Raw genomic sequence first — 21,423 nt, 5'->3', positions numbered from 1 at the left:
TAATAATCATACACAGAAAGCATATATTGTGTGAGGAGGGGAGGAGTTTGGGACAAGAAATCATATAATATTTCAATCTTTCTGTATCTAATTCTCTGCCTACCCACTTTAGAACTAGCTCTAACATTTCATGAAATTCTGTTTTGTTTTTTTTGTATTTTTCTGAAGCTGGAAACGGGGAGGCGTTCAGACAGACTCCCGCATGCGTCTGACCAGGATCCACCCGGTATGCCCACCAGGAGGCAATGCTCTGCTGATCTGGGGCGTCACTCTGTTGCGACCAGAGCCACTCTAGTGCCTGGGGCAGAGGCCAAGGAGCCATCCCCAGCGCCAGGGCCATCTTTTGCTCCAATGGAGCTTCGGCTGCGGGAGGGGAAGAGTGAGACAGAGGAAGGAGAGGGGGAGGGGTGGAGAAGCAGATGGGCGCTTCTCCTGTGTGCCCTGGCCGGGAATCGAACCCGGGACTTCCACACGCCAGGCCGATGCTCTACCACTGAGCCAACCAGCCAGGGCAAATTCTGGTTATTTAAATGGACAAGACAGGGTCTAGAAGTGTTTGAATTTATGATAGAATGCATCCTTTGATCAACCAGTACAAGACAACCCCATCTGACTGAAAACAGTCTCCCAGCAAAACTACTTTAGTGCTATTCTCTTCCCTTCCCACTACTACAGTTACTTTCTTATATGAGAAGACAGTTTTGAAGGCCATCTAGTCAAAATATACTTAATGAGTACCCTGGGATTGCTATAAGCACAGGATATCACAGAAAATGAAATTTTCGGTCCTCGTATAATTATTCTAGAAAATAACCAAACAAGTAAATAAGCAATGTGTCAGGTGGTTATAAGTTCAAGAAAGTAAAATAAGGCAAGATAAGAGGAGGAAGGATTTTGCTGTTTTATATTGGGTTGTCAGCCTCAATGATAAGGTGATATTTGTGCAAAGACCATAAAGGAACTAAAAAAAGAAAGCAAAGTGGATATCTAAGGGAAGAGATTTGTAGACAGGAAAAAATCTAACAAGCTTTGGCTGGGTAGTTCAGTTGGTTAGAACATCATCCCAATATGCCAAGGTTGTAGGTTTAATCCCTGGTCATGGCACATACAAGAATCAACCAATGAATGCATAAAATAAATAAAACAACAAATGATCTCTCTCTCTCTCTCTCCCTTACCCTATCTCTCTCAAATCAATCAATCAATTAATACTTTTTTTTTAACCACCTGTGCCTGGCAGGTTAAAGGAAAGGCTAGGACAAAGCATGCCAGTCAGAGATGAGGTCAAAGAGTAGCCATGGAGGGCCTCACAAGTCTTATCATTCTTACTGAGGCACTGTAATGCCTTTTTTTTTTTTTTTTTTAATTCTGAGAGGGGTGAGACGTTACAGAAGGGTTTGAACAGAAAGTGAGATGATTTAAGTTACACTTTAAAAGAAACACTCTCAGTGTGGAGAACAGACTGTAAGAGATATTATTAAATCCTGAGTGTCATTGTTAAGAGGTACCTACATTACGTGGGAAGGAAGTAATAGCTCTGATTAGTTGACCAGCCATTTCTTTTGGACCTTTTCATTAACAACCAAGCTTTATATCAGAGTGCATCTCTAGGAGGATTCTGGGGGATGTAGCAGAAGCATGCATTTGACAATCCTTAAGAAAGGCAGAGCCCTGGCCGGTTGGCTCAGCGGTACAGCGTCGGCCTGGCGTGCAGGGGACCCGGGTTCGATTCCCGGCCAGGGCACATAGGAGAAGCGCCCATTTGCTACTCCACCCCCCACCCCCTCCTTCCTCTCTGTCTCTCTCTTCCCCTCCCGCAGCCAAGGCTCCATTGGAGCAAAGATGGCCCGGGCGCTGGGGATGGCTCCTTGGCCTCTGCCCCAGGCGCTAGAGTGGCTCTGGTCGCGGCAGAGCGATGCCCCGGAGGGGCAGAGCATCGCCCCCTGGTGGGCGTACCGGGTGGATCCCGGTCGGCTGCATGCGGGTGTCTGTCTGACTGTCTCTCCCCGTTTCCAGCTTCAGAAAAAAAAAAAAAAAAAAGAAAGAAAGAAAGAAAGAAAGAAAGAAAGAAAGAAAGAAAGAAAGAAAGAAAGAAAGAAAGAAAGGCAGAGAAAAGCCCTGGCTGGTTGACTCAGTGGTAGAGCATCGGCCTGGCATGCAGGAGTCCCGGGTTCGATTCCCAGCCAGGGCACACAGGAGAAGCGCCCATCTGCTTCTCCACCCCTCCCCCTCCCCTTCCTCTATGTCTCTCTCTCCCCTCCCACAGCCAAGACTCCATTGGAGCAAAGATTGCTCGGGCGCTGACGATGGCTCTGTGGCCTCTGCCTCAGGCGCTAGAATGGCTCTGACTGCGGCAGAGCGACGCCCCCAGATGGGCAGAGCATCGCCCCCTGGTGGGCATGCCGGGTGGATCCCGGTTGGGCGCATGTGGGAGTCTGTCTGACTGCCTCCCTGTTTCCAACTTCGGAAACAAAATACAAAAAAAAAAAAAAAGAAAGAAAGAAAGGCAGAGAAAGCCTGACCAGGTGGTGGCGCAGTGGATAGAGCATCGGACTGGGATGCCGAGGACCCAGGTTCGAGACCCCGAGGTCACCAGCTTGAGCGTGGGCTCATCTGGCTTGAGCAAAAAGCTCACCAGCTTGGACTCAAGGTCGCTGGCTCCAGCAAGGGGTTACTCAGTCTGCTGTAGGCCCGCGGTCAAGGCACATATGAGAAAGCAATCAACACTAAGGTGTTGCAGCGCACAATGAAAAACTAATGATTGATGCTTCTCATCTCTCTTCATTCCTGTCTGTCTGTCCCTGTCTATCTCTGCCTCTGTAAGAAAAAAAAAAAAAAAAAGAAAGAAAGAAAGGCAGAGAAAGTTTGAGGAAACCAAGATATAAAGTAAAAAAAAATTCCAAATAGATTGGGAAACATACTTAGGGAATGTTATATGTTTAATTATGTTTTTAAAAATAAAAAATTATTATTTTTGAGCAACTAAGCATTAAGTGCTATGTAATAAAAATAGTGCTATGGTCTGGGGTTGCCAGCTTGAACATGGGATCATCAACATAATTCCATGGTCACTAGTTTGAGCCCTAGGTTGCTGGCTTGAGCAAGGCGTTACGGCTTGGCCGGAGCCCCCTGGCCAAGACACACATGAGAAGCAATCAATAAACAGCTAAAAAGACACAACTACAAGTTGATGCTTCTCTTCTCTCTCCCTCTTTCTCCGTTTCTATCTGTTTATCTCTCTACAACAACAACAACAAAGTGCTATGATCTGAATGCTTGTATCCCCCAAAATTCATATGATGAAATCCTAATATCCAAGGTGATACTATTAGGAGGAGCCTTTGGGGGTGCTGAGGTCATTTGGGTGGAGCCCTGGTAAATGAAATTAATGCCTGGCCCAGGCCAGTTTGTTCAGTGGATAGAGCATCAGCCAGGTGTAAAGACGTCTCAAGTTCAATCCCTGGTCATGGCACACATGAAAAGCAACCATCTGCTTCTCTTCCCCTACCTCTCCCCCTTCTCTATCTCATCCCCTCTTGCAGCTAGTGGCTTGATTGGTTCAAGTGTCAGCCATGAGCACTGAGAATAGCTCAGTTGGTCTTAGCACCAGCCTCAGGTGCTGAGGATAGCTTGGTTGATTCAAGCGTTGGCTTCAGATGGGGGTTGTCGGGTGGATCCGGACAGGGCGCATGCGGGAGTCTATCTATCCCCCCTCCTTTCACTTAAAAAGAAAGAAAAGAAATTAATGTCCTTATTAAAGAGGCCTAAGACAGCTCCCTTGGCCCTTTCACCCCGTGAGGATGCAGGAAGAAATCTGCAGCATGGGAGAGGGCCTTCATCAGAACCCGAGCATGCCGGCACTCTGATCTTGGACTTTCAGTCTCCAGAATTGTGAAAAATTCATTTCTGTTGTTATAAACCACCCAGTCTGTGGTATTCTGTAAAAGCAGCTCAAACAGACTAAGACAAATAGCGAGGATTAACTGAGTATTTTCTGTGTTCTAGGCATTATGCAAAGTGTTCTGCATACTTATCATTAATTCTTATATCCTATGAAATATGTATTATTATTATTTGCACTTTACAGATGAGAAAACAGAGGCTATACCTTCGACTATCATAATGTACTATATAGATCTGGGTTGTATCTCTGATTGAATGTGGGGCAGGGATGCTGACATACATACTGGAAAATATGCAATGATGGAAATAATCTCATGTTCATAGATTGAAAGACTTAACCTTGTTAAAAGGACAATATTCCCTAAATTGATCTACAGATTCAATGCATCTCTGTCAAAATCCTAGCTACCATTTTTACACAAGTAACAAAAGAAAAGAAAATCAGCCTTCATCAAAATTCGAAAGCTTTTGTGCTATAAACAATATCATCAAGAACTTGAAAAGACAACCCACAGAATTGGAAAAAGTATTGCCAATCATATATACAGCTCACTAAAATTAGGGGATATTTTAGCGCTTCATAGTTACTTTGAAATATCCCCTAATTTTTATGAGAAGTATATTTGATAAAGAACTTATAATTAGAACATATAAAGAGTAAAAAGATAAATAACTGAATTTTATTTTATTTATTTATTTTAAAATAACTGAATTTTAAAGCAAGCAAAGGATCTGCATAGACATTTCTCTGAAGATAGAAAAATGACCAATAAGTACTAAAAGATGGCTCATTAGCCATCAGGGAAATACAAATCAAAATCACAGTGATATACCACTTCATATCCACTAGGATGGCCACACCGAAAAGGCAGATAACGACAGGGAGTGGTGAGGAGGTAGAAAAAAGAGAAACCTCATACACTGCTTGTGGAATTGTAAATAGTGTAGCTGCTTTGGGAAACAATTTAGCAATTCCTCAAAAAGTTAAACATAGAGCTACCAAATGACGGAGCAATTCCACTTCTTGGTGTATGTCCAAGAGAATTGGAAACATATGTCCACATAAAAACTTGTACACAGGCCCTGGCCGGTTGGCTCAGCGGTAGAGCGTTGGCCTAGCGTGCGGAGGACCCGGGTTCAATTCCCGGCCAGGGCACATAGGAGAAGCGCCCATTTGCTTCTCCACCCCTCCGCCACGCTTTCCTCTCTGTCTCTCTCTTCCCCTCCCGCAGCCAAGGCTCCATTGGAGCAAAGATGGCCCGGGTCCACCCGGCGTCTGGGAGTTAAGCAGGAACAGAGTACCAGGGCCTGAGGGCCCACCAGGGGCCACTCTCTGAGCCCACCCCACCAAAGCCTCCACATCCCCCCAGGTGATGGGGCTGCAAGGTCTTCTTCTAGGGCGCTGAGGACTTCCTCCCCTCAAGCGTAGTTGGTGTGAAGGAGGCCAGGGCTGTGGCTTTGGACAAGTGAAGACTGAACCACTTAGTGGGTGTCCAAGAAACTCTGTCAAGCAGATTAGGGGGTTCCTGGGATCCAAACTGGCTGAAAAGCACAAGCACAACCTCTCCCTTGCATTAGAAGAGGGTGTGATCTCCACCACTGAGCTGTGGCTGGGTCCTTCCAACGTGCCAACGGCAATGGGGTCAGTTGGCTAAGAAGGCCTCCCCAATGCTTGCAAGCGGGAGCCACACCACCAGGGGAGCCACACCACCAGAATTAAAAGTAAAATAATACAGCACTGAGGAGCACTTCTCCGGGTGAGGCCCGGGGCATTGGTTTCATTTCTGCGCATTCAGCCGCGAGTGTGTTAAACTCGGGAGGCTGAGCCACTTTCCTCCTCAGTGGAGAAGGGCGAATAGGGAGGTAGGGGCTCCCAGGGAGAGGGGTAGCCTGTAATATTTTTGGAATAGGGGGAGGGTCCTCGGCAGGAGATGGCTAATAGGGCAGGAGTGAGACCGAGGGGGAAGATTTGCCCTTCGTGTACTTCCGCTGAACAGATGTGCCAGAGAGCTCGGGCCCAAGTATTGGGGTCCCAAAGAGGCGCGTCCCGAAGCCAGGGGTTGAAACCTGAGAGGCTTTCCTAGTAGGTACAAAGCTTCTTTTCATTAACTTTAATTCGCCTACTCTGCAATAGGGCATGGAGGGCTCGAGCTTGTGGGTCTTGGGAGTGAGGGAAAAGGTTTCCTATTGCAGAGGGTCACTCACCCATCCCTTGGATGCTGGTTGGGTCCCTATTCAGGCTCCAGAAGGTGGACAAGGCCCACCGGGGGTGAGGACAACGGAGACGGAGACCGGAGACGCAGAGACCCGACTCCCGGGACCAGGTTCAGTGAAGCAGATCTGCTTTATTCAGGAAGCAAGCTATCTTATATACACAGGTTCAGCCCAATGGCTAAAAAGATCAGGAAGCTGCCTGGTTGGCACTGAGTCACTTCCTTATAGCGGGCTCCCTCACTCCTGGGTGTGCCTAGGAGGGTTTCAGGTGCTGTAGTGTTCTCACAGCATTGCATTAGCCACAGCTGTTAGGAATGCATTCTGCGCTCTACCTATAGGCAAATACAACAAATGTATAGATAACTATAATCCTCATAGTATATTTAACTCATGAGGTAAAAATTGTCTTTTCTCAGACATACTTAAGTTCAAAGCAATGCCATGTATTAATCATGTAGTAAATTAACACTGTACACTGTTAAGGGCACAAATTGAGTCTCAAGTCATTGAATCACAGTCTAGGTTGTGAAAGTAACAATGTACTTGTTGAAGATACTACTGCAAGCCTATCATGTGGCAAGCATCATGCTAAAATTACAGATACTGCTATAAAAAATTAATTATGAGCCCTGGCCGGTTGTCTCAGTGGTAGAGTGTCGGCCTGGCGTGCAGGAGTCCTGGGTTTGATTCCCGGCCAGGGCACACAAAAGAAGCACCCATCTGCTTCTCCACCCCTCCCCCTCTCCTTCCTCTCTGTCTCTCTCTTCCCCTCCCGCAGCCAAGGCTCCATTGGAGCAAAGATGTCCCGGGCACTGAGGATGGCTCCATGGCCTCTGCCTCAGGCGCTAGAATGGCTCTGATTGCAGCAGAGCGACGCCCCAGATGGGCAGAGCATCACCCCCTAGTGGGCATGCCAGGTGGATCCCGATCGGACGCATGCGGGAGTCTGTCTGACTGCCTCCCCATTTCCAACTTCAGAAAAATACAAAAAAAAAAGTTAATTATGCATGCTCATGTGTGTATGGTGTGTGTGTGTGTGTGTGTGTGTGTGTGAGAGAGAGAGAGAGAGAGCACATGCAAGCAGGTGAAACAACAGCCCATTTACTCTTTACCAATTACAGGAGTGGACATTAATATGTAGGTTATACCTGAGGAAACTTAGAGAGAAATTACACGTTCATTTTGTAAGTACACATTTTTGTTTGTTTTTAATTTTTTTTAAGTGAGAGGAGGGGAGACAGACAGACTCCTGCATGTGCCCCAACCAGGATACACCTGGCAACCCCCATCTGGAGCTGATGCTTGAATTAACCGAGCTATCATCAGCACCTGGGCCTGACGTTCTAACCAACTGAGCCACTGGCTGCAGGAGGGAAAGAGGGAGAGAAGGAGGAGAGGGTGGGGAAGAGAAGCAGATGGTCGCTTCTCATGTGTGATCTGACCTGGAACATCCACTTGCTGAGCTGATGCTGTATCCGCTGAGCCAACTGGCCAGAGCTGTTTTTAATTTTTTAGTTATTGATTTTAGAGAGACAGGAAGGAAGAGAAAGAGAGAAAGAAACATGGATTTTTTTCCATTTATTTATACATTCATTGATTCTTATATGTGCCCTTACCAGGGATTGAACCCACAACTTTGGTTTATTGGGATAATGCTCTAACCAGGGCATTTAAGCAGACTTACAGTTGGATAATGTCTCACTTCACGTGGGACAAGAAATAGATCTTAGGAGGCAGGGGTAGGAAGGGGTTTACATGAGGGCCCTTTAAATAATAAGCCACAGGCAAAGAGCCCTGCCTGTTTGCATAGCCAGTGGTACCATAAATACTGGGAGGTCCTTATGCTTCTCTTCAAGAGCGAAGTACAATAGGTTTCCTTCTCCCTCATCTTCTCAAACATGGATAACGCTTAACATCGCAGTGAATAGAAACAAGTCTACAAGCCATACAAACCTGAAAGACAAAATGAAACAGAACAATTAAGGTAGACCAAGGCCAAAATTAATATAAATATATGATTTTTATAGTAAAATGCAGTCACTAGACTGAGTACAGTTTATTTCCTATTACTTGAACTCTTTGCTTTTCCTTTCCCCTTTTTAAAAAAATTATGATTAGCTGTGGGCCATTTCCTTGTAGTCACTAGGAATTCAATCAGAAAGGTGGCTGAAGGTATAAAAGATAAAGATATGAAATTATCAGTCTGGCAAAAGGTTTTCAATAATGGGTTGTAACTATAGCTAACTTTTCACTTCTCTAGTGTCTTGTATAGTTTCATCTTTACCCCAATATTGAAAGGGGTTCTGACTATTAGACAAAGTATACACTGTGTGTGGTTATATTCCCAAAGCAATATAATTTTTCTGTTACCTAATCTGGTGATTAATTCACTTTTCTAGGCCTCAGTTGGAAATATTCCTAAATCTCTAATATATTTTTAAATTTATTTATTTTTATTTAGACAATTAAATTTAACAGGGTGCCCTGGCCGGTTGGCTCAGCGGTAGAGCGTCGGCCTAGCGTGCGGAGGACCCGGGTTCGATTCCCGGCCAGGGCACACAGGAGAAGCGTCCATTTGCTTCTCCACCCCTCCGCCGCGCTTTCCTCTCTGTCTCTCTCTTCCCCTCCCGCAGCCAAGGCTCCATTGGAGCAAAGATGGCCCGGGCGCTGGGGATGGCTCTGTGGCCTCTGCCTCAGGCGCTAGAGTGGCTCTGGTCGCAAGATGGCGACGCCCAGGATGGGCAGAGCAACGCCCCCCTGGTGGGCAGAGCATCGCCCCTGGTGGGCGTGCCGGGTGGATCCCGGTCGGGCGCATGCGGGAGTCTGTCTGACTGTCTCTCCCTGTTTCCAGCTTCAGAAAAATGGAAAAGAAAAAAAAAAAAAGAAAAAAAAATAAATTTAACAGGGTGACATTGGTCAACTAGAGTACATGGACTGTCCACATCATTTGGACAGTTGATTATGTTGTATACCCATCACCCAAAGTCAAATCATCCTCCGTCACCTTATATTTGTTGCTCTTTATGCTCCTCCCTTCCCCCACCCTAAATCTCTAATATTTTATAAAGTACATGATATTGAATTTTCAATGTTAAATTAAAAGAATTTGGAGATTTCCCCCCCTAATTTATGTGATCTATACTCTCCTATCTATCTATCTATCTATCTATCTATCTATCTATCTATTTTAGCATGAGAGAAACAGAGACAGAGAGACAAACAGAAAAACAGAGAGGGAGAGAGATGAGAAGCATCAGCTTATACTTGTAGCACGTTAGGTGTTCACTGATTGCTTCTCATATGTGCCTTAACTGGGAGACTCTAGCTGAGCTAGTGACCCCTTGCTCTAGCCAGTGACCGTGGGCTTCAAGCCAGCAATCTTTGTGCTCAAGCCAGAGACCACAGGGTCATGTGTATGATCCCACTCTTCAAGCCGACAACCCTGCATTCAAGACAGATGAGCTCGTGCTCAAGCCAGAGACGTTGGGGTTTAGAACTTGGGTCCTCAGCGTCCTAGGTCTATGCTCTATCCACTGTACCGCCACTAGTCAGGCTATCCATATTCTTTTTATTCCTACATTACAGTGGAAGCTTAGGAAGTGCTGTTATCTATGGTCACAATAATGCTTTATAAACAACACGAAATCACAGAGACATACAAAGGTTTATTATTCACATACCTGGAGTGGTTGGCTAGGGATTCTGCTGATCTCGATCAGGCTCATTTACACTGTTAGATAATCTAAAATAGTCTTGGCTAGGACAGTGGGGGTGAGTTGGCTCTGCACTATGTCTTGCATTTGCTAGCAAGTTAGTATGAGTACATTCTTTTGATGATGGCAGAGGGCAAAAGCACAAGTGGAAATATGCAAGTCTTTGTTTGCATCGTCAAGTATATCTTACAGCCAGGCCCAGAGTTAAAATGGGAGGGTATTACAGGGTTCCATAACAAAGGGTGTTGTGAGGGGGTTAGGCTGACTACAAAGTTAGAGGGAACAGACCCCATGAGAGCTCATCGTCACTTCTTCTTCTTCTTCTTCTTCTTTTTTTTTTTTTACAGATACAGAGAGAGAGAGTCAGTGAGAGGGATAGATAGGGACAGACAGACAGGAATGGAGAGAGATGAGAAGCATCAATCATTAGTTTTTTGTTGCAACACCATAGTTGTTCATTGATTGTTTTCTCATATGTGCCTTGACCGCGGGCCTTCAGCAGACCGAGTAACCCCTTGCTTGAGCCAGCGACCTTGGGTCCAAGCTGGTGAGCTTTGCTCAAACCAGATGAGCCCGCTCAAGCTGGCGACCTCAGGGTCTCGAACCTGGGTCCTCCGCATCCCAGTCCAACACTCTATCCACTGCGCCACCGCCTGGTCAGGCCCGTCACTTCTGATAACCAGCTGCAGTTCAAGGGGTTCCCAAAACCACTCCCAGTGGAAGGACTCTCTGAAAGCTAATATACTCATGGTGATGGCTTATCACAGGGAAAGAGTACAGACTAAAATCAGACAAGGGAAGTCTGGGAAGTATTAAATGTGGAACTTCCCTTGTTCTCTTCCCCTTAGTCATTACTTTCCAAGCATCAATGTGTGATAATATATAAGATGTTGCCAATCAGGAAACTCACTCGAGCATTGGTGCCCACAGTTTGTGCTGAGATTCTGTCACTCAAAGTCCCACACGAAATCACATGTTGGTCTTTTTGGTATGGCCAACCCTTACTCTATTGGGTATGACCAACTCCCACCCTAAATTACATTGTTAGACTATCTTGTGTGACTCAAGGCTCTCATGCAAATAAAAACACTCTCATCAGATATGAGATAACCTCCTAGTAACAGGGTAACAGCCAGGCCTGATTTGGGGCAAGGTAAAAAAAATGTTTTTTTGGTTTTTTTTTAACTAAACAGGAGTGGATACAGGAAGTAGGGAAGAATTGAGACTATTAGTACAACCAACCTAGCACAATAACTGTATTTAAAACTATTTCTTAAACTGGTAAAGCATATGAAGCAGTGTTCTTTAACTTGAGGATTTATTTAAGAGCTAAGATTAACCTTAGATTAATTATAAATACTATAAGTAAGCATCCTTCTCTTAATCCTTGTATCCATTAAGATTAAGACTAATTGTTATATTTATTTATTTTTATTTATTTTTATTATTTTTTTACAGAGACAAAGAGAAAGTCAGAGAGAGGGATAGACAGGGACAGACAGACAGGAATGGAGAGATGAGGAGTATCAATCATTAGTTTTTCGCTGTGCATTGTGACGCCTTAGTTGTTCATTGATTGCTTTCTCATATGTGCCCTGACTGTGGGCCTTCAGCAGACTGAGTAACCCCTTTCTTGAGCCAGTGACCTTGGGTCCAAGCTGGTGAACTTTTGCTCAAACCAGATGAACCCGCACTCAAGCTGGCGACCACGGGGTCTCGAACCTGGGTCCTCGGCATCCCAGTCTGATGCTCTATCCACTATGCCACCACCTGGTCAGGACTTGTTTTATTTTTTAATTTTTCCAAAGTCATTAAAATAAGCGTAAAATTTATCAACTTTCTCTCTATGATTAAAAACTGACAAGCCTGGCCCTGGCAGGTTGGCTCAGTGGTAGAGCGTCGGCCTGGTGTGCAGTAGTCCTGGGATTGATTCCCGACCAGGGCACACAGGAGAGGTACCCATCTGCTTCTCCACCCCTCCTCCTCTCCTTCCTCTCTGTCTCTCTTCCCCTCCTGCAGCCAAGGCTCCATTGGAGCAAAGTTTGCCCGGGTGCTGAGGATGGCTCTATGGCCTCTGCCTCAGGAGCTAGAATGGCTCTGGTTGCAGCAGAGCGACGCCCCAGATGGGCAGAGCATCGCACCCTGGTGGGCATGCCGAGTGGATCCCAGTCGGGCACATGCGGGAGACTGTCTGACTGCCTCCCCGTTTCTAGCTTCGGAAAAATACAAAAAACAAAACAAAACAAAAAAACAACAACTGAGAAGCCTGACCAGGTGGTGGCGCAGTGGATAGAGTGTTGGACTGGGATGCCGAGGACCCAGGTTCAAGACCCCGAGGTCGCCAGCTTGAACGCGGGCTCATCTGGTTTGAGCAAAAGCTCACCATCTGGGACCCAAGGTTGCTGGCTCGAGCAAGGGGTTACTCGGTCTGTTGAAGGCCCACGGTCAGGGCACATGTGAGAAAGCAATCAATGAACAACTAAGGCATCGCAATGCGCAACAAAAAACTGATGATTGATGCTTCTCATCTCTCTCCGTTCCTGTCTGTCTGTCCCTTTCTATCCCTCTCTCTGACTCTCTGTCTCTGTAAAAAAAAAAGATGAAAAAAACCCTGACAAAACAAAACCTCATGCAGTTCTATACTCCAGTGATGGTTACCTATGTAGATCTAGTATGAACTTAATTCTTTTCCAAGAACTTTCAAAACAGCTATCTCATTTGATTCTCAAAATGACTTTTTGTGGCTATTTGGTAGATGAAAAAAATTTCAACATAAAAATTAAAGCAATTCACTTAGGGTCACTTGCTTTACTAATTTTTTTTTCCCTTCTTTTCCGAGTGAGAAGAGGGGAGATAGAAAGACAGACTCCCACATGCACCCTGACTGAATCCATCTGGCAACCCCCGTCTGGGGCTAATGCTCTGCCCATCTGAGGCCAAACTGCTTTACTATTAATGGTGCACTTGTAGAACTTGGGCTCATAGATTCTACCAGTGCTCCTTCCAGACTAAAATTTTTTCTTCTGACCAAACACTATAACTCCGTGAATGAATAAATTCCAGGTCCTAAACTCTTGGGTCTTGCTTCACCAAATAAAGTTGAGATTTCTGGCATTCTTGCTTGGTTTGTTTGAGCTCTTGACAAGCTCCTTTGGGTGGAAGAATGCATGGACTGGCCAAGCTCTACAAATCTTTTAGACAGCCAAGTCAAATGATGTTTCTTTATAAACAGAAACATTCTTCTGAAATGTAACTAACTGTTTTTAGTAAAATATATTAAAAATTTGCAAACATTTCCTATGCTTGACAGAATAGCTTTTGGATATCCCTCTGAAAGCTATAGCACTTAAAAATATTTACTACTTAGGACTCAAACTATTTATATTCAAAGAGTGATACATTGCTAAGGAAAGATACCAGAAAATGGAGAAGGGGAAAATGGAATCTGATATAGCTGTCATGCTATTCATAAATTGTTTGTTGTAAAGTACCGTACCTCCCTTCCATGGGTTTATGTAGAGACACCAAATCCGGATGAATTTTGAAAGGTTTTATTAAAAGGAGGAGTTTAATATGCCAGCCGCATATGTCTAACATGGGGTATTGCAGACCCAAATCGTGCATGCCAAATACATCTCATAGGCTGGTTATATACCCTTTGACCACATAAAGGTTGGGGGGAGCATGACATCATGACATAATTATTAACAAGCTTATAACATTTGTTTAGGAGATTCATAGAAACATTAAAACTTTCAAGGTAAGACAATCAAGGACATTTACAAATCTTTTAGTGCAGGGGTCCCCAAACTATGGCCCGCGGGCCACATGTGGCCCCCTGAGGCCATTTATCGGCCCCCCGCCGCACTTCCAGAAGGGGTACCTCTTTCATTGGTGGTCAGTGAGAGGAGCATAGTTCCCATTGAAATACTGGTCAGTTTGTTGATTTAAATTTACTTGTTCTTTATTTTAAATATTGTATTTGTTCCTGTTTAGTTTTTTTTACTTTAAAATAAGATATGTGCAGTGTGCATAGAGATTTGTTCATAGTTGTTTTTTTTTATAGTCCGGCTCTCCAATGGTCTGAGGGACAGTGAACTGGCCCTCTGTGTAAAAAGTTTGGGGACCCCTGTTTTAGTGTCTCTCTCCCCTCTTTTGCCTGGAGGTATGTTACTCTCAGGATTCCAGGAAGGGAGGAAGAGCCAAAACCAATGTAGAGTGGTATGTAAATTCTGCCTCTTATTGAAAGAGAAAAGAATTTCCTCAGACAACCTTTATTCTATAGTTAAAACTAAATGACCCATTGTCCTTGTAAGTCAGGAAGCTTCTATATTCTTCTCCCTCCGCTCCCCCAAGGAAAGAATGGGACAGAAAGCCTGACCTCTCTTCCTAAAATATCAATACTAATTTTGCAACTTTTTGGTGTTGGAATCCATGGGATCCAAAAACACCAGAGTAATAGGCTTTATTGAAAGAAAGAAAGAAAGGAACCCTGCCAGGCCTTTCTCCGGGGAGAAGGACACCGGTTACAGATTAGGGGTGAATTTTATAAGGCAAGGAAGAATTTGAATATGTGCGTGTTGAATCAAAAGTCCTGGTATGTCTGGAATGCTCCTCCTTGGGGGGCTTGCCAGCTTCTTGGAATTCCTCTGTCTCAGGGGCAATAGTCCAGTAAGGGTGAGGTCTGACAGATAAGCGGAACATCAAAAGGGTAGTTGAAATTCCTGGTAAATTCACGTATCTATCATTTCTGAACTCTGTGGTTACATATAAAAGTGTAAGGTCGGTGGATGAGGGATGGTCACGTGGGTAACTCAGACCCGCCCACTTTGGCTAGGACCGCCCACAATCAAGCCCGTCAAAGGAAGCTTCCCAGGAACCATTTGGAAGGAAGCGATCATCTGCCAGCCAGTGAAATTTCACCACATCATAGTAGCTCCACTTCTCTAGAGGGACCTTTAAATATCTCCCATGTGGTTTAATCTTTGCAACTTCCCTGACCTCCATCTTTCTTTCCTCGGGGCCAGGGAACATTGCCCGGTGGGATGTGCGCTCTGTACTCAATAAAGCCGTTTATTATTCCACACTTTGCGGCTCCGGCCCTCTTCCTTCCTTCTCGGCGGGGAAAAATACCTTACATTTTGGTGCCGAAACCCGGGAAGGAGTTAGAAGTCCGCAAGAACCCCTCCTTTCCCCTCCCCTCCGAGAAAGAACCAGGATCTCCGACTTACACCCACTTCGGCGCACAGTGCGGTAAGTCCCCTGCCTCCAGCTTTCCTCTCAGTTCTTTCCTCCGAGACTCCCTGTCCGAAACTGTAGCTACGTCAGGGGACTCTTTTCCGTCTGAGTGAGGGTGTGCTTGTGGAGACCTCCCCAAGCACATCCACTTTCGTCCGTGGCTGGACCTTGAGTTTTTAGGATGCTAATGCTCAAGTCTGACCACTCTGAGAACTGAGGTCAGCTGTTGGGGCATAGGAATCTTCCTCCCTAAGGAAGAAGAAACTGTTCTTCTTCTCTGCTGTGGCCAGGCCACAGAGCCCACTCAATTAGCCTCCTGAAGGGACTTTCAGTGTTAACACCCTCACCAATTTAACTATCGCCAAAAAAGCTGGGAACTGATTGGAGATCTCTTACATTCACGGCCTCTAATTATTTGTGCACCTGTCCTTAATCTCTGTGCTGCCTGTTCCACCGCGCAGGCATTTTTCTGGCCAGAGAAACCTCACCTAAAACCTCCACTCCTAATCTTTCCTTCTCCGTGGACTCCAAACTCTCTCTCCCCTCCCTTCTCAAATACCTGTTTCTTATTCGCCATCTACTACCTACTCTTTCTCCTCCCCTGCTGGCCACTGTGTTCTTAAGTCCCTCCTCTGTCAGGCCTTTCTCAGCCTGGCATTGGCTCTTACACCGGTTTTCAGGACGTCCAACCCCAATTTTCTTACAGGAAGTTCCGGCCCTGTCCAGCGTTTCCTGAAGGATCTGGGTGCTGGGCTCCACACGAGCCCCCCCCCTCTTATTCTCAAACCTCCAAACCCCTATCCGGAACCTGTGAACATGGCATTTAAAGTTTTTAACGGTCCCAACTAATACAGGCCAAGCGTGTTCGCCAGGCCCCCATGCAGCAGAAGGTAACGCTCCAAACCCAAACTCTTGTGGCAACCCTGTGACCAGCAGAGCCACCAGCAGCTTGCTTTAAGTGTGGCAAGCAGGACCACTGGTCCCGGCAGGGCCCCTACCGGTGGCTGCCCACTGAACCCTGCCCTGACTGCAAGCAGCCCAGTCACTGGCGCAGTGATTGCCCCTTTGGGCAACAGGTTTTTTCCTCAGCGCCTCTACGTGGAGGACAAGCCGCCCAAATGGGAGGCCAATCCAATCAGGTGGGTGCATCGCTCGAACTCCTAGGACACGACCTGGACTCGGAGAACCCAGGTTCTGCAACAAGTGGGGTAAGTCAGTCCATCTCATTTCTTTTTCTTTTTTTTTCTTTTTTCATTTTTCTGAAGCTGGAAACAGGGAGAGACAGTCAGACAGACTCCCACATGCGCCCGACCGGGATCCACCCGGCACGCCCACCATGGGGCAACGCTCTGCCCACCAGGGGGCGATGCTCTGCTCATCCTGGGCGTCGCCATGCTGCGACCAGAGCCACCTAGTGCCTGAGGCAGAGGCCAGAGCCATCCCCAGCGCCCGGGCCAACTTTGCTCCAATGGAGCCTTGGCTGCGGGAGGGGAAGAGAGAGACAGAGAGGAAAGCGCGGCAGAGGGGTGGAGAAGCAAATGGGCACTTCTGTGTGCCCTGGCCGGGAATCGAACCCGGGTCCTCCGCACGCTAGGCCGACGCTCTACCGCTGAGCCAACCGGCCAGGGCCCATCTCATTTCTTATGGACATGGGGGCTGCCTTCTCTGTTTTTGCCTTCATACTCTGGACCTCTAGTTCCCTCACAGGTTTCGGTTATGGGAATGGATGGGACCCTCTTCCTTTTCCCTTTTTACGCCACTCCTGACATGCAGTTCTGCCTCAAGCTTGCCTCCTTATAGGACCACTGGCAGTCGGAACCACTGGACTCCATCCATCTCCAGCTCATCAAAAAGCTGGACCCTGCAAATTCCCCTATTACTCCTCTCCTTTTTTTAAAATCCTTACAGGACCGCATCTGCGAAGTTTCTCCAGTCACAACCACACAGATGTTCCTCTTGACACCCCTCAAAGCCACCACCTTCTGATCTCCCCCTCCCCACCACGCCCCTATTCAGCAGGAAGTAGCCAGATGAATAAATGGTGCCCCTTTTTCTATTTAACACAAAAGGTCAGAATGTAAGGTTGGTGGATGAGGGATGGTCACGTGGGTAACTCAGACCCGCCCACTTTGGCTAGGACCGCCCACAATCAAGCCCACCAAAGGAAGCTTCCCAGGAACCATTTGGAAGGAAGCGATCATCTGCTAGCCAGTGAAATTTCACGTCATAGTAGCTCCACTTCCCTAGAGGGACCCTTTAAATATCTCCCATGCAGTTTAATCTTTGCAACTTCACTGACCTCCATCTCTCCTCCATCTTTCTTTCCTCGGGGCCAGGGAACATTGCCGGGCGGGATGTGCGCTCTGTACTCAATAAAGCCGTTTATTATTCCACACTTTGCGGCTCTGGCCCTCTTCCTTCCTTCTTGGCGAGGAAAAATACCTTACAAAAAGAAAGGTACTTATTAATTTTATAATATACGGTGAGGGGTGATGAGGAGAAAGAGGAGAAAAAATTAGAAAATTATTGTTTCTTCCAGAGAGAATTCAAGAAAAGAACCTTGCCAAGCCAAGCCCCCATCCAGTTAAGGAGGTCATCAATTTCCGTGCTGTAAGGTCTGAACCAGGCGCTGTCTTCAGAAACCTGAGTGAGGAAGTAAAAAATCTTGCAAGGTAATAATTGTAAGTTGCTTGCTGCGAGTGCTAATCTCATTTCTCTTAAATGGGAGGACATGTGGAGATTTTTAGAGACAGGAAACATCTTGGTGTAAGTTTTAGAAGGACTGAATATGTGTGGTTTAGAAGGAAGAGAGTTTGGAGAACATTCAGGAGGGAACTTCTTGGGCTGAGGGGTGGCTTCTTCCTGCTGTCATCTCTACCTATTTGATATTTCCCTCGTAAAGTTCTCCTTGGGGTATTGGAAAATAAGAGTGTAGGAGCATTTGATTGTAGGTAATCCTAGAGATTTCTCTCATCCAGGCCTGTAGGAACTTGATAAAGAAGGAGGCAAGTATTTAGAGATCAGGAATGCAGAGATAAGGAGAGTTGTATAGCAGGGGTGAAAGTTCTTTTTTTTTTTTTTTTTTTTGTATTTTTCCGAAGCCAGAAACGGGAAGGCAGTCAGACAGACTCCCGCATGCGCCCGACCGGGATTCGCCCGGCACGCCCATCAGGGGGCGATGCTCTGCCCATCTGGGGCGACCAGAGCCGCTCTAGTGCCTGAGGCAGAGGCCACAGAGCCATCCTCAGCGCCTGGGCAAACTTTGCTCCAATGGAGCCTTGGCTGAGGGAGGGGAAGAGAGAGACAGAGAGGAAGGAGAGGGGGAGGGGTGAAGAAGCAAATGGGCACTTCTCCTGTGTGCCCTGGCCGGGAATCGAACCTGGGACTTCTGCACGCCAGGCCGACGCTCTACCACTGAGCCAAATGGCCAGGGCCTAAAGTTCTTCCATGGTAAAGTTAGAGATATTCTTTTCTGGCAGCCCTGGAAAGAGCAGTTAGTTGAGCTAAAAGAAATGTTTCATGTCTGTTTGTAGGTTCTTCTTCAGCCAAGAAGACCCAGTGATCTTGTCCCCTTACTATGTGAAGGGTAAAAAGATTGAGAAGTGTTAAGAGGTGAATGCTATTCATTCTTCAGGGATATAGATGAGCTTTAGAGTTAGGGGACCTGTAGGGGTTGAAAGATAGAATTTAGGAGGTTTGCTGATATAGGATTTCAGATTTTTCTGTCTCATGAGGGCAGGTTTCAGGGTTGGTGTGTAGGGTTAGGTAGATTTTTTCAATTTTCTGATTGGCGAAGGTCTGTCTGCATGTGATCCTGTAAGAAACTAGTGAACAAACGTAAGAGGCAGGGTCCAAAAGTTAGAAAAGTAAATAGGAGAGTGAGTGGACCAATGAAAGGCAATAGTCAAGACACCCAGTTTGTGTGTGTTGGAATCCATGGGAGTCCGAAAGACCAGAGTAACAGGCTTTATTGAAAGGAATAAAGGAACCCTGCCGGGCAATTCTCCCCGGAGGAGAAGAGCCCCCCCCCCCCCCCCCCCCCCCGTTACAGACTATGGGTGAGTTATATAGTGTTTGGGAGAGCCTGAGGGGATACTGAGGCAAAAGTCCTGGTATGTTTGGAATGCTCCTCTTTGGGGGGCTTCGAGCATGTGGGTGTTGAATCAAAAGTCCTGGTGTGTCCGGAGCCCCTCCTTGGGGCGGCTTCTCAGCTTCTTGAAATTTCTCTGTCTCAGGGTCAATAGTCCAGTAAGGGTGAGGTCTGACAGATAAGTGGAACATCAAGAGGGCAGTTTGGAATATACATATCTATCATTTCTCAGCTCTGTGGTTACATATAGAAGAAAGGCAGTTATTAATTTTATAATATACAGTAAGGGGTGATGAGAAAAATTGGAAAATTATTGCTTCTTCTGGAGAGAACTCAAGAAGAGAACCTTGCCAAGTCAAATCCCTCATCCAGTTAAGGAGGTTGTCAATTTCCATACTGTAAGGTCTGAACCAGGCGATGTCTCCCAAATCCTGAGTGAGGAATTTTGCGAGGTAATAATTGTGAATTGCTTGCTCTGAGTACTGATTGAACAGGGTGACATGGTGATACATGGTCTCCTGGATGAGCCTCATGAGACGTGCTGGTCTGGTTCCTCTCGAATGGGAGGACATGTGGAGATCTTTAGAGACAGGGAACCTGTTGGTGTAAGTTTTAGAAGGACTGAATATGTGTGGTTTAAAAGGAAGGGGGTGGCCCTGGCCGGTTGGCTCAGCGGTAGAGCATCAGCCTGGCGTGCAGGAGTCCCGGGTTCGATTCCCGGCCAAGGCACACAGGAGAAGCACTCATCTGCTTCTCCACCCCTCCCCCTCTCCTTCCTCTCTGTCTCTCTCTTCCCCTCCCGCAGCCAAGGCTCCATTGGAGCAAAGTTGGCCCAGGCGCTGAGGATGGCTCTGTGGCCTCTGCCTCAGGCGCTAGAATGGCTCTGGATGCAACAGAGCAATGCCCCAGATGAGCGGGGCATCGCCCCCTGGTAGGCATGGTGGGTGGATCCCAGTCGGGTGCATGCGGAACTCTGTCTGACTGCCTTCCTGTTTCCAGCTTCGGAAAAATGAAAAAAATAAAAATAAAAATAAATAAAAATAAAATAAAAAAATAAAAGGAAGGGGGTTTGGAGAACATTCAGGAGGGAATTTCTCAGGCTGAGGGGTGGCTTCTTCCTGCTGTCATCCCTACCTATTTGATATTTGCCTCGTGAAGTTCTTCTTGGGGTATTGGGGAATAGGAGTGTAGGAGCATTTGATTGTAGGTAATCCTAGACATTTCTCTCATCGGGCCTGTAGGAACTTGATAAAGAAGGGAGCAAGTATTTGGAGATCAGGAATGCAGAGATAAGGAGGGTTGTATAGCGGGGGTGAAAGTTCTTCCATGGTAAAGTTAGAGATATTCTTTCCTGGCAGCCCTGGAGAGAGCAGTTAGCTTGAGCTAAAAGAAATGGTTCATGTCCATTTGTAGGGCCTTCTGCAGCCAAGAAGACCCAGTGATCTTGTCCCCTTACTATGTGAGGGGTAAAAAGACTAAGAAAGAAACATTAAGAGGTGAATGCTATTCATTCTCCTAGCTCTTCAGGGATACAGGAGAGCTTTAGGGTTAGGGGACCTGTAGGGGTTGAAAGATAGGATTTAGGAGGTTTGCTGATACAGGGTTTCAGATTTTTCTGTCTCATGAGGGCAGGTTTCAGGGTTGGTGTGTAGGGTTAGGTAGATTTTTTTCAATTTTCTGATTGGCGAAGGTCTGCATGTGGTTCTGTAAGAAACTAGTGAACAAATGTAAGAGGCAGGGTCCAAAAGTTAGAAAAATAAATAGGAGAGCAAGTGGACTAATGGAAGGCAATTGTCAAGACACCCAAGTTTGTGTGAAAACACTGATTTCATGTATAAAAATTTGCTAGGCTTCAGAGAGAGAGAGAGAGAGAGAGAGAGAGAGAGTAGGAATAAGACAGGGAAGTGGCCGGTCCCCCTGCCCTTAGACCTACTTTTGTAGAGATTCCTAAAGCAACAAGAAGAGAAATTACCTGTATAGCTCGTTTGGTCCTTAGATTGATGGGTAGTGTACTAGGAATTGAAAAAGGCTCATGGGGTGGGATTAGGTTGATATTTAGAATGAGATAGATTAGGGTACAAGTTTTTGTCCAATTAGTAAGGAAACACATATAGGTGTTGGTCTCACACCAGTAGAAAGCCTTTGATTGGGTGAGGCAGGTTGAGAGGTGAATAGAGAATAGAAGAACAAGGGGTCAATTTTGTTTCTCTGTTTCTGAGTTCCAGATGATCAGGGTGGAGGAAAGAGTAGTCCCAATAAATGGGG

The 21,423-nt window shown here is 46.2% G+C and overlaps 1 protein-coding gene across 1 annotated transcript in view; it reads right to left on the bottom strand.

Annotated features, from left to right (window-relative positions):
• The window catches only part of NUDT13 (nudix hydrolase 13), a 32,961-nt gene extending 26,736 nt beyond the window's left edge, over positions 1–6,225 (bottom strand). The window contains exon 1 of the mRNA XM_066242650.1: positions 6,109–6,225. The gene's annotated coding sequence lies outside the window, so the exon portion shown is untranslated. The remainder of the gene's footprint in view (positions 1–6,108) is intronic.
• Positions 6,226–21,423: the final 15,198 nt, after the last annotated feature.

Source organism: Saccopteryx bilineata, chromosome 9 (assembly GCF_036850765.1).
Source record: "Saccopteryx bilineata isolate mSacBil1 chromosome 9, mSacBil1_pri_phased_curated, whole genome shotgun sequence".
Taxonomy (NCBI): Eukaryota; Metazoa; Chordata; class Mammalia; order Chiroptera; family Emballonuridae; genus Saccopteryx; species Saccopteryx bilineata.
Note: the sequence above shows the minus strand (reverse complement) of the source record. Positions and strands in the feature narration are given on the sequence as shown.